At 40.9% G+C, this 15763-nt stretch overlaps 1 long non-coding RNA gene across 1 annotated transcript; it reads right to left on the minus strand.

Annotated features, from left to right (window-relative positions):
* Window positions 1–2227: 2227 nt before the first annotated feature.
* LOC122000062 lies at window positions 2228–15382 on the minus strand. Its single transcript, XR_006116915.1, has 3 exons — window positions 15299–15382; window positions 15105–15212; window positions 2228–2257 (listed from the first exon to the last, which is right to left on the minus strand). It is a non-coding gene; the product is annotated as an uncharacterized LOC122000062 (long non-coding RNA).
* Between the last annotated feature and the right edge of the window lie 381 nt (window positions 15383–15763).

Consider the following 15763-nt stretch of genomic DNA (forward strand, 5'->3'; position numbering starts at 1 on the left):
AATGTTTGTGTTCTATGTGATGCCATTGATTTGAGAATCATTTCTCTTGTATAATTTATGTGATGGTTATGCTAATACTGTGGTAATAATTTATGTGATGCCATTGATTTAGTAATGTCTCTGTACTATCCATTCATGCTTCTTGATTCTAATTAGTGTGTTTTGCCCAACCTAGCTTAACTCTATCAGCATGGTGGGATGCTTCTATATGGTTGTTCATTGACTCTGAAGAAAGACCAATATTAAAATTTTAGCTTTTCAATTCTCAATATTTTTGTTACGTACAATACTTTTTCCAACATACCTTAAAATATTAGGCGACTAAAATTTCCTAGTTATGACGTACCATAGGTGAGCCTTTCTATGATCTCCATTCTCTACTTTTTTTTCCTTGACCCAATATTGTTATTAGCAGTTAGTTATTGTCTTTACCATAGTAGAATTCCATAGCTTGTAGTGTGCATGCTCATATCTGAGACTCCCCAAAGACTATCCACCTTCTGTACCAATCACTTTTGTGAACCACTTATGTACAAAATGCAAATGATTTGTCTCAGCATGGATGTCACGTTGTCTAATTTCCACAGGCTTCCTTTCCTTGCTGCTGTCAGAACTGGTGCCTTAGTTCTTCTTGTTTTTGTTTCTTTGGTTACTTAGCCCCTTAATTCTACATTGCTTGTTTTGAAATAATAGTTTCTAAGATGAGATTTCGATGACAGAACAAAGGAAACAAGAAACAATGAGTTTTGCTTCTGCAGTGATTATGTGAATTAGTATTATGATATGGTTAAATTTGTATTTAACCTCATGTAATCATGTTATATTTTCCTTTCCAGTTCTCCCATCTGGCATGGGTTCAAACAGACAGGAAACCTCATGTAATCATGTTATATATTTCAAAAAAGAAACTTTTGAATGAGTCTTAGAAATATTCTAGCAATCTTTCTCGTGAATCAGTGATGGAGCAACTCATCCATGCAAATCAGGGGCTGAATTTTCAACAGCAGAATAAAGATTTATTTAATGTAACTCCAAATTAAGCTAGAATAATACTTCCATAGACTCCGGATAGAAGCTAGAATAACACTTTCACATTACAAGTAAGCTATGCCAATTCCATCAAAGTAACTCCAAATCTAAAAAGACTCCAGATACATATACATACGAGCTCAACAATTATGCCAAATGATCCGGCGGTTAGAACACGGGACCCCATAGCGAGGGGTCAACGCCACGTGGAAGTCAAAGGGCCAGGTGGTCCATCGGAGAAGGGTGAGCCGACCGGACTCATGAGAGAAGGGCAGACCGACCGACCGACCAGAGAAGGATGAGTCGGCCTCCCGACCGGCCGACCGATGAACATCCGATAATAAAAAGACGCCCTGACAGGGATCGGGGTTCCGACGCTCGATTGAACAGTAACGAAGGGCCGAGCGGACGTCATGATCGTCCAAAGGCAATGTAACATACTGCTAGTAGTCCCTACATAACATCTTACCGAAGATCTCCCCAGCATGCCGATGGAGAGAGAAGGTCGGACGTGAAGTAAGTGTCGTCCGGCCAAGCGTAAGAAGAATGCCAGCCGGACGGACGCCCCGTCCCGCCGGGCGGACGGACGCCCCGTCCCGCCGGGCGGACGGACGCCCCGGCCTGTGGTCGGTAGAGGAGGACCAGAACATCTTATGACAGCTGTCAAGTCCTATGGCTAGGCCATACTCCAAGTCTGACAACGAGGTGTTCTGTTGTCCCATCGAAGACATACTTGGACTGTAGCAGTATGGCGTCAGGTAAGCTTTCTGACAGACACATACCGAGGTATGGGCTGCGGACACGTATGCGCCTCGGTGGACGTGCAGGAGCTCTTTCACCGCTCTATATAAAGAGCCTTATACTTCGCCGGAGGTACGCGTGAGACACCTTTGGAGCCACTTTTTTCATTACTTGCTTGCCTGACTTGAGCGTCGAAGGGTCGCCGCCGGGAACCCCTTCCCGGCCCGACTTCTGTGCAAGTTCGCCGGAGGTCCGTACGCCCAGTAGGGGATCTACGTCAGCGACGCGGAGAGCTCCACGTGCCCAGCGTCCGTTGATTCAGCGTTCGGACAGGATCACCAAAAAAACAACAATGAACTAGGCTCCAGTTACATATGCAGGTCAGACAACAACTTCAGAAAAAGCTTCAGACCCAGTAACTCCCTGCAGCAGGTTCAACCCTCATATATCATAGAAGCTCCGGCAGAATTTTACTCAGGACAGCAAGCTGCAAATTGAAAGAGTCGGCTAATAGGATAGCAATTATGCAAAAGGAAAACAGAAACCAAAATATGCAAATTGATATTGACTTAGACTACAAGCAATCAGCCACCAATCAACTCCCTGCAGTGATTTCAGAACAGCAGGTCATACAATAGTTTCAGAACAAGCTTCAGAACCAGCAACTCCCTGCAGTGATTTCAACCCATCATATATCATAGAAAAAAAAATTTAACTAGCTAAAACAAGACCACACAATTATTTTAGGTATCTATTATATGTATCATTTACCTTCTTTCGGGCCTTTGCAATTGATTTCTTCATAATTTGTTCAACCTTAGATTGTTTCCTCTTTGTAGGTGGACGACCTCGAGATCTTACTTTTAATGGAGAATGTATCGCTTTTGCACCGGATGTAGATACTTCTTTCAATTGTTCAGCCCTTGAATGCTCAAAATCAATAGCAATCAATTTTTTCCTTCGTGTCTTTCAACATTTCCACCAAAACTGAACAACTGTTGTCATTTTTTGTGCCAAGTTGTTGAACCTCTTATATCAATGGAGTGAGAATATTATACCGATGTCTTTCTTCATCACAACCATAATCATCATAGATGTTACTAATACTTTGATAACCACGCTTAATATCTTTGCGCCATCGGTCCATAATATAATTCATAGGAACCTCAATCACCTTCATTCTTATCAACACATTGATCACATGCCTACATAAAATTCCCCGAAACTCAAATAGACGGCACACACACTTCAATTGGCAATGTAACTCCGTGTAATGTACCCTAAAGGAAACTTCTCTTACAGGTTCTCCATTCTTTCCCAACATAGTTTCTACTACTTCAAATACTAAAGTTGTCCCTTCTTCTTTCAACAAAGAGGCATTGCAAAACATCAACCCCCTAATTTCATCTTGGAACAACTTAAATAAGTTGTTTGTGTAAGCATTTTGAAATTGTCTTTCAATAGGATGACCAAGAATAACTGGCATTATAGAATTAAAAGAAACAAAATCCATATGTTTTTCATTCTCAATCTTCTTCTTCAAAGCACTATCATACTGCTCAACAAATTGCTTCAAGGATGTTTTAGAATGAATGTAGTTATCAAAAAATGCATTCATACTTTCACTTCTTTGAGATGTGGACATACTTGCCCAAAACTTATCTTTAACATATACAGGTATCCATCTATTCCGTTCTTTATGCAAATATTTCAACCAATCATTGTTCTCCAAACTAAACTCCTCAATCATTTTCAACCAATTTTCATCACACTCATCAATTGTAAGTGAGTTATAAACAATGTTCTTCAATTGTTTCTTTATCGTTTTGTATTGAGCATGACCACCTAATTTTGCTGGAAGTTTTTTCTGTTAGGACCAAAAGTAGCTAGAGGGGGGGGGGGTGAATAGCTCGTCGCGTTCGCTCGGTGCTCGGCGTTGCTTGTTCCTTCAAAGATGTGCAGCGGAAAATACAGAAACAAATACAACAACGCTAACACGGTTGGTTTACTTGGTATCCACCTCACAAGAGGTGACTAGTCCAAGGATCCACACCACGCACGCACCCTCCACTATGAAAACACTCCTTTTCGGTAACTACCGAGGGCGGAGAAGCCCTACAAGACTCTCCGTACAAGAAGAAAGGAAAGGGAAACAAAATACAAGCGCAAAGCTTACAATGAGTACAGAAAACCCTAACCCTAGCTTCTCTTCTTGCCTTTGATCCGCCTCTTGACTTGGAAAGCTTCCAAGATCCTTCAAGAACTGGCGATCTGATCTTTGAGAGCGCTGTGGAGGAGCTGGCGAAGATCTGAGATGAAATCATGAAGAGATACCGCAGCCATCACACGCCTGCAGCTATAAACGACGCCAACGGTCGGATCCCGATCGATTCGAATGTTCCCAATCGATCGGGGAGGCTTTGGATCGATCCAGAGCGCCTCTGTGCTCTGGGAAAACGCCTGGATCGATCCACGGATCGATCCAGCGCTTATCGCGTGAAGCAGCCGCGTCCCAATCGATCCACTGATCGATTGGGACCTCTGGATCGATCCACGGATCGATCCAGAGGCTCTCTGTTCGCTGGGACAGGTCTGGATCGATCCACTGATCGATCCAGAGCCTGGATCGATCCACTGATCGATCCAGCACTTGATATTTGTCCAAAACTAAGTCTCAAACCTCCCAAATCAACATCCGGTCAACCTTGACCTGTTGGTATGTCATGCCTAGCATCTAGTCACTCCCTTGACCTGCTAGGACTCCCTTACCAAGTGTTCGGTCAATCCCTTTGACCCACTTGGACTTTTCTCTGTGCCAAGTATCCGGTCAATCCCTTTGACCTACTTGGACTTTTCTTTCATGCCAAGTATCCAGTCAATCCTTTGACATACTTGGACTTCCCAGCACCAGATGTCCGATCATCCTTGATCCATCTGGATTTTCCCTTGCCTGGCTTCACTCACCAGGACTTTCACCTAGCTTCACTCACTAGGGTTTTCCATCTGCCTAGCTTCACTCACTAGGACTTTCACCTGGCTTCACTCGCCCGGATTTCCTTGATCCATCTAGATTTTCCCTTGCCTGGCTTCACTCACCAGGACTTTCACCTAGCTTCACTCACTAGGGTTTTCCATCTGCCTAGCTTCACTCACTAGGACTTTCACCTGGCTTCACTCACCAGGATTTCCTTGATCCATCTAGATTTTCCCTTGCCTGGCTTCACTCACCAGGACTTTCACCTAGCTTCACTCACTAGGATTTTCCATCTGCCTAGCTTCACTCACTAGGACTTTCACCTGGCTTCACTCACCAGGATTTCCATCTGCCTAGCTTCACTCACTAGGACTTTCACCTGGCTTCACTCACCAGGATTTCCATCTGCCTAGCTTCACTCACTAGGACTTCCTTCTGCCTGGCTTCACTCACCAGGACTTTTCTTCTGCCTGGCTTCACTCACTAGGTCTTTCATTTTGCCTAACATCCCAGTTAGGACTTCCCAGTCAAGTATCCAGTCAACCTTGACCTACTTGACTCTTCTTCAATCAATATCTTATTGTCAAACATCTAAACCCAAACCAAGACTCAACTTGGTTACCCAGGTCAACCTTGACCTGAGGGATATTGCACCAACAATCTCCCCCTTTTTGATGTTTGACAATACCACAATAACACTTACAATCCCATATGTAAGTTAGGCTAATCCCATAGCCTCCTTCTCCATGCCACTAGGTAATGAAAGCATAAATTAAGCTCTTCATTCTCCCCCTAAGAGGGCAAACTCCCTCTAGGTAATGAAAGCCTAACTTACTCCCTTTCATGAGTCCTTTCATTCTCCCCCTATGACCTTCCTATAGGTAATGAAAGCCTAAACTTAATCATACATTCTCCCCCTATTGGCACACATCAACCCATCGTTGGACACACATCAACCTATGCTCCAATTCTGGGCACACTTCAACAAATCCATTTGTTGAAGACTCTCCCCCTGCAGAGTTGCTCATCGTTGTTCACAACATCACTCGTTGTGATCAACACGATAATGAAGGTCTCATACCCTTCATTTATCCTTAACTTCTCCCTCAATGTAGACAACTACCCAACCTTGAGCATTATCTACCACTTGAGTGTTGGAGTGTATACTGAAAGCCTAAGCTTTGTAAACATTCATTATGAATAAAGAATCACATTTGGTCTAATTATCTACATTTGTTTGTAGTTGTTCATTTAATTTATATTGTAGATAACATAGTATGTGGTGTCACATACAGAAGATGATGTTATCAGTACCTTATAAATTATAAACAGTAGCTCACGACCAGAATGGAAAGGAACAAACCATTAGAAGGTCGTAGTGTAATTAGGTATTAGTTTATCTTGACTATATAATTACACTAGTACACTCAGAGTGTATTAAGTAGGACCATTTGAGGTCGTTCCTTTTATACTGACTTTATAAAGGAACAAAGACCTCAGTTATTATGGAAGTGTGTGCTCTTAATCCTAATATAATAACAAGCACATATATTTGATATTTATTTCTTTAATTTATCAATGGGTGAGATTTAGTTCGGTGAATCAATAAGCCCGATAAGTTGGGAAATAGTATCACTCATAGTGTGTGTTGTTGATTATAGAAGGAAACTGTGTCCTAGAGATACTAGGTTGAGAATGTCCCCAAGAGGAGCTCATAAGGATTGTCATGTTAAACCCTGCAGGTGGACTTAGTCCGACATGATAATAAGGTTGAGTGGTACTACTCTTGGACTTAGATATTAATTAAATGAGTTGTCAGTAACTCACTTAATTAGTGGACATTCGATATCTTAAACACAGGGAGACTAACACACTCATAATAAGAAGGAGCCCAAAAATGTAATTTGGGATTGGTGCGGTAGTTCAATGATAGTTCTCTAGTGGAATGAATTATCATTGATAAAATTAAGTTGTGTGTTCGGGGCGAACATGGGATGCTTAATTTTATCGGGAGACCAAAACCAATTCCTCCTCTCGGTCCCTATCGTAGCCTCTTATTTATAGAGTACTATACCCACATATACCCACCTTCTATACCCACCTAAAGGGGGCCGGCCAAGCTAGCTTGGGAACCAAGCTAGGGCCGGCCTAAGCTTGGGTTTAAGGTGGCCGGCCCTAGCTTGAACCCAAGCTAGTAGGGCCGGCCATAATTAATTAAAAAGAAAATTTAATTTTAATGTTTATTATTATGTGGAAGATTTAATTTAAAAGAGAATTAAAATTAAAATATCTCTCTTGTAAAAGATTTACAAAAGATTAAAGAAAGAGATTAGATCTCTTTCCTTATTTGTAGATTGGAGAGATGTTTTATTTTCTCTTTAAAATTATTCACATGTTAATAAAATCAAAAATTTTAGATATTTCCTTTTATTAACCATAAAGAGATTTTAAAGAGAAATTTTATTTTTTAAAATTTCCGGAAACAAATAAGGAAAGTTTTAATTGTTGATTGAAACTTGTCCAATTTGCTTCCTATTGATTTGGCCGGCCATCATTGTTTAATTGGGGAAATATTATTTTATTTTTCTCAATTAAATCATGTCAAGGAAATTAAGGAAAATTTATTGTAATTAAATTTCCTAATTTACCTAGGCCAAGGAATATAAAAGAAGGGGTGAGGGTGCCTTCACAAGACACAACATCTATTATTCCTCTCCCTCTTTTGTTCCTTGGTGTGGCCGGCCATCATCTCCTTCTCTTCCTCTTGTGGTGGCCGAACCTCTCCCTCTCCCTTGGAGTTCTTGTGGTGGCCGGATACTACTCGGAGAAGAAGAAGAAGAAGGAGAAAGCTAGCATCTCTTGGAGCTTGGTTAGTATTTTGGTTTTCTCCTTGGTAAAGCTTTTCTTTTGTGGCGAACCTTGCTTGGAGGAGAAGAAGGTGGTTGGTGGTTTCTCATCTTGGAAGATCGTTGCCCACACAACGTCCGAGGTTAGAAGAGGAATACGGTAGAAGATCAAGAGGTTTTTTCTACAAGGTATAACTAGTAATTTCTATTTCCGCATCATGCTAGTTATTTATGGAAATAATACCAAATACAAGAGGCTTACGTTCTAGTATTTCGAATATGTTTTTTCGAAGTTGTGTTCTTTTGTTTCTTTCTTTTCCTTGTGATTTGATTGTTCTCTTTGGTTAACCTAAAGTTATTTTAGGAAATTAAATATTAGCTTTCTATTAAAGGTTTTGTCTAGTCGGTGGTGGTTGCTCCCATATCCAAGAAGGCCATGTGCCTCGCCACGTCAGTACTGGGAACCTTTTATGGAAATTAATATTTAATGGAATTAATAACTTAAGGAGACTTGGGTCGAACGTGTTAAGTTCCGCAGGAGATCCAAGTCAAAACCTAAAAGAACAAATAGATTAAGTTTTGGATCAAACGTGTTAAGTTCCGCAGGCGATCCAAAATTTAATTTAAAAGAACACATGGTAGCTAGGAAAAGGTTCAGACCTTTGTACAAAATTTTTGTACAGTGGAACCTATAGGTTTTCCGAGTAGCAACCAACATTAAGTGTCCACTTGAAATAATGAGGATATCCACTCCCCATTTCTCCCCATTTCAAGTTTAAATGCTCAACCTTGAGCAAGTTCACAACAGAAGGTTAACCACCTTCCAAGGTTCATGAAAAATAATTTTCATGTCTTTAAAGAGTCCCTCCCCCTAAAGACATGGTGGTAACTTCTGTCATTGCACCAACAATGACTTGGAATCCCTAAAACATTAGGAAACCCAAATTTAGAAGTTTTGAGGTTCAAATATTCAAAATTTGAAACAACCTCAACCTAAACTTCTACTTAGTCTTCGTTAACCAATCCATCCTTGTTTTCAATATGAAAACACCCTTTGTATGTATACAAATGTATTTAAGGGTTTGGAATGGTTACCTAGACTCAAAGAGGTTCAAAGATGCTGAAATCAAGCCTTCCCCAATCATCAACTTGGATCGATTGGAGTTGGGTTCCAATCGATTGAACCTTCTGAATCGATCCACCGATCGATTCAGACTACCGAATCGATCGGATGATCGATCCAGCGAGCTTCTGCTCGCGAATTGCCGTTGAATCGATCCATGGATCGATTCAAGAACTCCAATCGATCCATGGATCGATCGAGCTCCGATAGTTGCTGAAATTCCATTTCGGTCAACTTGAAACCCTAGAAAATTCTACAAAATCCAAAATTATGAAATTTCGTGTAGACATTATTTAGGCATACTTAATCATGGAAAAATAGCTTTCTATGAAAATACATCATATTTTCAAAGATTGACACAAACTTGAAAACTTGCAAAAACTTTAGTGTTTTTCTTCAAGTTTGTGTCTAACTATTCAATGGTGATTACTATCAAAAGATAGCCTTCACCAAGGTTTTCCAAAAACATTTTAAAACATTTTCAAAACCAATATCCCATCACATTCCTTGGGCTTAATGCACATGACTTGTACATTAGCTTTCCCAATGATGGGAAAACACATAACTATGTGTTTTGATGAATTTAAAACTCAAAGGAATGCACTAAATCAACATCTTGAGCTTTGTTCATCATCCTAACATCTCACTTATATCTATTGTGGACAAAACACATACAAGTCATCTTAGAGGTCTTTGTGAGATGTAAAATTTGGTTTTGCCCTATTCTAGGGATCATGCATATTTATCTAGGCATTTTAGAAATGTTAGACATCCACCTAGGATGTCACTTGTCAATAAGTGTCGTTAAATGCCATCTGTCCTTAATTACAAGGAATTAAACTTAATGCATGATTATGTTATGGCATACATCAAAAGAAAATAATTTTCAAAAGAAAATATCCTATTTCTACATGATGTATGAATGTCATGACATGGTATTTTTTTTGGATTTTTCATAATAAAACATGAATGCAAAACTAGACATGATGTCATGGCATATTATGGGCAAACAATCATGGCAAGATTTAGCATAAATAAAATATACCTAGATTAACTATCTAAGTATCCTTAAAGTCTTAGCTAAACTTACAACTTAAACCTAGATTGCCCTAAAGTGCTTCAAGAGAATGCCAAAGCCTAAATTTGGCATTTCTAATTTCCTTGATTTAATGTATGCCAATTGAAAATAAACATGTCCTCAAATGTTGGCATATTCCATTTTTCCTCAAGAGTAGCACTTTTAAATTAAGGCCCGGATTGCCTTAAATTGCCTAAAAACATACCAAAATCCCAACTTGATAGTTCTTATGAATTTCCCAATATGTGTCATTTAAGATTAAAATCAATTCTTCCACCATTAGGCACATTTTACTCTTTCAAGGAGTAATCAATAATTCCATTTCATTTTCAAAGGTTAACTAAAACCTTGAAAATGCTCCTTGAGTGTCAATTTCCTCAAAGTTGGGTTAACTACCCTTCTAATCGGAGTTGACACTCTCTAACCCATCTATGGGGTAGAGAAGATGCTCCTAGGAACCCAACACCTATTGGTGCTCCTTGGATGCTCTAGGTACTCACTAGGGATAACTTCCCTAGATACCTTCCTAGTGACCTTGTTGAGCTTCTTAGAAGCCTTGGTCACACTTTCTAGGTCAACTCTAGGGATAGCCTCTCTTGTGACCTTGTTTGTAACTTTCTTAGACTTCTTAGAAGCCTTAGTCACATTTATTGCAAAAATACTCTTAGGGATGACTTCCTTAGTATTTTTGGCTTGACCACTAGACCTAGGGTTTGTTCCATAACTATATGGAACTCTATGGTAAGAGGGCACATCCTTCTTAGCCTTTGGCTTGTATCCCAAACCTCTATGGCCATTGGATGGCTTTTGTACCCCTAGACCTAGGTTATGCTCATTTTACCCTAATAGGATATTTTCCATCCTTTTTAGGGTCTTTTCAATTTTATCAAGTCTTGACCTCAAGACTTGATTTTCCATCACTAAGTCCTTAGTTTTTGGTTTTCCATTAAGTTCAAGAGCATTTTTGTTTCTAGGCTTGTATCTTACATCCTTAGAGTTATCGCCTAGTTTTTTACCTACATTCCTAGCCTTAGGGATAGTAGTTTTGGCATGTAGGGCCACATGCTTTTCCTTAAAGCCCTCATGCTTCCTATTCTTATGGTAAATCGCATTAAAATGATAAAAATTTGACCTAGCATCCTTTTTACCATTTTGCAAGGGAATAGGCTCAATGAAAGTTACCTTCCTTTTTACCTTGGAGGCTCCCCCTTGACTAGTGCCTCCTTGAGCCTTGACCATCTTCTTCCCCTTGGGGCATTGACTTCGGTAATGCCCTTTTTGTTGACACAAGAAGCACACAATGTGCTCCTTGCTCTTCTTTGTCCCGGGGGTGGTCTCCTTGAGCTTCTCCTTGCCCTTTTTTGCCATTTGGCCCTTCTTCTTGGCCAATTTAGGGCACTTGCTCTTGTAGTGCCCATGTTCCCTACATTCAAAGCATATAATATGATTTTTATTATTAATTGAAATATTTATACCTTTGCTTGTAGGGGTGGCATCTTTTTCTTTGGATCCAGAGGTAGAAACTTCCTTTTGATAGGACCTTGATTCTCCTCCATTTGATTTTTCTTGACTTATGGAGGTAGAAGCTTCTTCCTCCTCTTCTTCTCTTGACCCGGATGTAGAAGCTTCTCCTTCTTCTTGATCCGGTGTCACCAAGGATTGCTCCCTCTCAATCCTAGAGGTGGAGGCTTCATCATCTTGAATATGAAACAAGGAGTATGCTCCCTCCTTGTTCCCTTCGTTGCATTCCCTTGAGGATGAAGCTTCTTGGATTTCCTCTTCTTCGGAGGTTGAGCATCTCTCAACCTCGGAGTCCTCCTCTTGGTCTTGATCCAATGAGTCGCCCTCTTTGGATTCTCCTTGATTTGATACAGTGGAGGGGATCTCATGAATTCTTGCCAATTTGCTCCAAAGCTCCTTGGCATCTTCAAACTCTCCAATTTGTTCCAAGATGTTGCTTGGCAATAAATTGACCAAAAGCTTGGTCACTTTGTCATTTGCCTCGCACCTTTGGACTTGTTCCGGGCTCCATTTGCTTTTCTTTAGAACTTTGCCCTTTGAATTTCTTGGAGCCTTGAAGCCTTCCATTAGAGCAAACCATTGCTCTATCTCCATCATAAGAAAATTTTCGATTCTTGATTTCCAAGAATCGAAACTCGTAGAAGTGTATGGTGGAGCCACCCTTGTGTCAAATCCAAGCCCATCTTGGAATTGCATCTTGAAGTTGAGCTTGATAAAGTCTTGAACTTGAAGAATTTGCTCCAACTTCTTCACCCTCTAGCTTTTCTTGTTATGCTTGACCCTTCCGGCGATGATTCCGGTGAAGAGCGGCCTTGCTCTGATACCACTTGTTAGGACCAAAAGTAGCTAGAGGGGGGGGGGGGGTGAATAGCTCGTCGCGTTCGCTCGGTGCTCGGCGTTGCTTGTTCCTTCAAAGATGTGCAGCGGAAAATACGGAAACAAATACAACAACGCTAACACGGTTGGTTTACTTGGTATCCACCTCACAAGAGGTGATTAGTCCAAGGATCCACACCACGCACGCACCCTCCACTATGAAAACACTCCTTTTCGGTAACTACCGAGGGCGGAGAAGCCCTACAAGACTCTCCGTACAAGAAGAAAGGAAAGAGAAACAAAATACAAGCGCAAAGCTTACAATGAGTACAGAAAACCCTAACCCTAGCTTCTCTTCTTGCCTTTGATCCGCCTCTTGACTTGGAAAGCTTCCAAGATCCTTCAAGAACTGGCGATCTGATCTTTGAGAGCGCTGTGGAGGAGCTGGCGAAGATCTGAGATGAAATCGTGAAGAGATACCGCAGCCATCACACGCCTGCAGCTATAAACGACGCCAACGGTCGGATCCCGATCGATTCGAATGTTCCCAATCGATCGGGGAGGCTTTGGATCGATCCACGGATCGATCCAGAGCGCCTCTGTGCTCTGGGAAAACGCCTGGATCGATCCACGGATCGATCCAGCGCTTATCGCGCGAAGCAGCCGCGTCCCAATCGATCCACTGATCGATTGGGACCTCTGGATCGATCCACGGATCGATCCAGAGGCTCTCTGTTCGCTGGGACAGGTCTGGATCGATCCACTGATCGATCCAGCACTTGATTTTTGTCCAAAACCAAGTCCCAAACCTCCCAAACCAACATCCGGTCAACCTTGACCTGTTGGTATGTCATGCCTAGCATCTAGTCACTCCCTTGACCTGCTAGGACTCCCTTACCAAGTGTCCGGTCAATCCCTTTGACCCACTTAGACTTTTCTCTGTGCCAAGTATCCGGTCAATCCCTTTGACCTACTTGGACTTTTCTTTCATGCCAAGTATCTGATCAATCCTTTGACCTGGCTTCACTCACCAGGACTTCCGATCATCCTCGATCCACTCACTAGGATTTTCACCTGGCTTCACTCACCAGGACTTTCACCTAGCTTCACTCACTAGGATTTTCCATCTGCCTAGCTTCACTCACTAGGACTTTCACCTGGCTTCACTCACCAGGATTTCCATCTGCCTAGCTTCACTCACTAGGACTTTCACCTGGCTTCACTCACCAGGATTTCCATCTGCCTAGCTTCACTCACTAGGACTTCCTTCTGCCTGGCTTCACTCACCAGGACTTTTCTTCTGCCTGGCTTCACTCACTAGGTCTTTCATTTTGCCTAACATCCCAGTTAGGACTTCCCAGTCAAGTATCCAGTCAACCTTGACCTACTTGACTCTTCTTCAATCAATATCTTATTGTCAAACATCTAAACCCAAACCAAGACTCAGCTTGGTTACCCAGGTCAACCTTGACCTGAGGGATATTGCACCAACATTTTCATGATATGTCAAAGACACAGACGATGATGCGAATTCGGAAATACCTCTTCAATTGCAATTGCCATGGCGCAACATTGGTCTGTGATTATAGCCTTTGGAGCACGTCCGAGCATACATGACAACCAAGATTTGAACAACCATATGAAAGTTGCTGAGTCTTCACTTGATAATAATCCACATCCTAGCAAAATAGATTGACCATGATGATTCACCCCAACAAATGGAGCAAATGGCATGTCATAACTATTAGTCAAATATATTGTATCAAAAGTCACGACATCAGAAAAGTATTCATATATATGCAGCCCTACATCTTGCATCTGCCCAAAAAATATTTCTTATTCGAGATTCCCCATCTAAATCAAGCACATAAAAAAAGTTTGAGTTCCTACTTTGCATGCGACAAAAATAATTACTCAAAGCTTCAGCATCTCCATCCCCTAACCTCAACCTTCTAACTTCTGAAATATAATTTCTACACTTTCTCTCATCAAATGCTAAATTCTCATAGCCTCCAGCCTCAACTACAAATGATTGAAAACTTTTACTTAAAGTTATTCCAGCTTGATCATTTAACTCTAATTTTCTTTTTGTAGCTGAATCCAATACTTTATTACATCTAAAATGTCGTGACTTTCCAGGGCTCAAGATATGATTATGATCAAGGCATACACTAGTTATCACAAAGTTTCCATCATTGTGAATAACAACATTAATCTTAGCTTTGCAATTCGTCTTAGTAGAAGGTCGAGGGTATAAAACATTTTTTGCTTGAGATACTTTTCTACCATTTTTGGCACATCTAATAGAGAAATATTTTTGCTTTCCATCATCTCCATTTCTACCACCTAATTTGCAAATACCGAAACCAACATTCTGAGCATAGGAATTATAAAAAGTAAGAACTTCTTCAGATAAAAAAGTCATTCCAATCTCAGGGAGCTTGACTTCATTTACACTAGATGGAGATGAGTCTTGATCCATATGGTCATTGTTATCCGTTATCTCATTTGAATCAATTTTTCCTTCTTCCATGATACTTTCTTCACCTACATTTATTTAAAAAATACAGGGCCAAAAATAAATAGAAAACATAGACAGGATCAAAAAACATGAAACAAAGTGGAGAAAAACAAAACAAAGCTAAAAAAAAAAATATAGACATTTAATTCTTCACCTAGTTCATATAATTTGTAAACAGTAGACTAATTTGCAAGCATACAACTATGAGCATGAATAAAATTCAAGCAAACAGTACACTAACTTATTAAAATCATAAACAAAATTCAACAAAAAATCTCATTTATGAGCATAAACAAAAAAAGAGTATATAGTTGACTATTTTGGTTGGAAATCTAGCAATCAACGGATGTATAAATCAAATACCCTTTAACTCAGTCAATTTTTAATCAAGCACGAAATTGATTGTTGAAATCGAATCGGAGAGGTGCAGAGATGAAAAGAAAAAAGTGGGTTACCAAAGTTGCGACCGACAAAGTAGAGCGAAGCCTGATTTCACACAAAACTTGATGTGCTATAACTTGCTGGTTGGTGCTCAAACTCAAATTGCTCCTTGTCTGCTGGTGCTAAGGGAGAGGGAAGAAGAAGGAGGAGTTAGGGCATGCAAATGGAGCAAAAACGTGAACTGTGAAAAAAAAGAAAGAAAACTCACTAGGAGTAAGAGGAAGGAGAACGCGAGGCTGTGGCCGAAGAAGTTAGGGCGCGAAGGGGACGGGCTTCGCTTCTCTCTTCTCGAAGGGGAACTCAAAAACGCTCGCGAAAGAGGAAGGAGGAGGAGGAACTGAGTTAGGGCAGGGGAGGAAGCGACGGGCTTCGCTTCTCTCTTCTCGAAAGGGAACTCAGAAGCGGCTCGGGAGCTTCGCGAAAGAGGAAGGAGGAGGAGCTGAGTTAGGGCAGGAGAGGATGCGACGGGCTTCGCGCAAGAGAAAGGGGAGGAGAAAAAGTTAGGCACGGGTGTTATCCCCGATTCGCTGAGATGGGCATTGTCACGCAAGCAGCCAACTCAATCGCGATGAGTTTTCGCTGACTGAGTTCGCTGCGAGAATCATTCCTCATATATTAATATATGATTCTGTACCATAAACATAAAGCTTTCATTATAATATGCACATTATTT

This window comes from Zingiber officinale, chromosome 7A (genome assembly GCF_018446385.1).
Source record: "Zingiber officinale cultivar Zhangliang chromosome 7A, Zo_v1.1, whole genome shotgun sequence".
Taxonomy (NCBI): domain Eukaryota; kingdom Viridiplantae; phylum Streptophyta; class Magnoliopsida; order Zingiberales; family Zingiberaceae; genus Zingiber; species Zingiber officinale.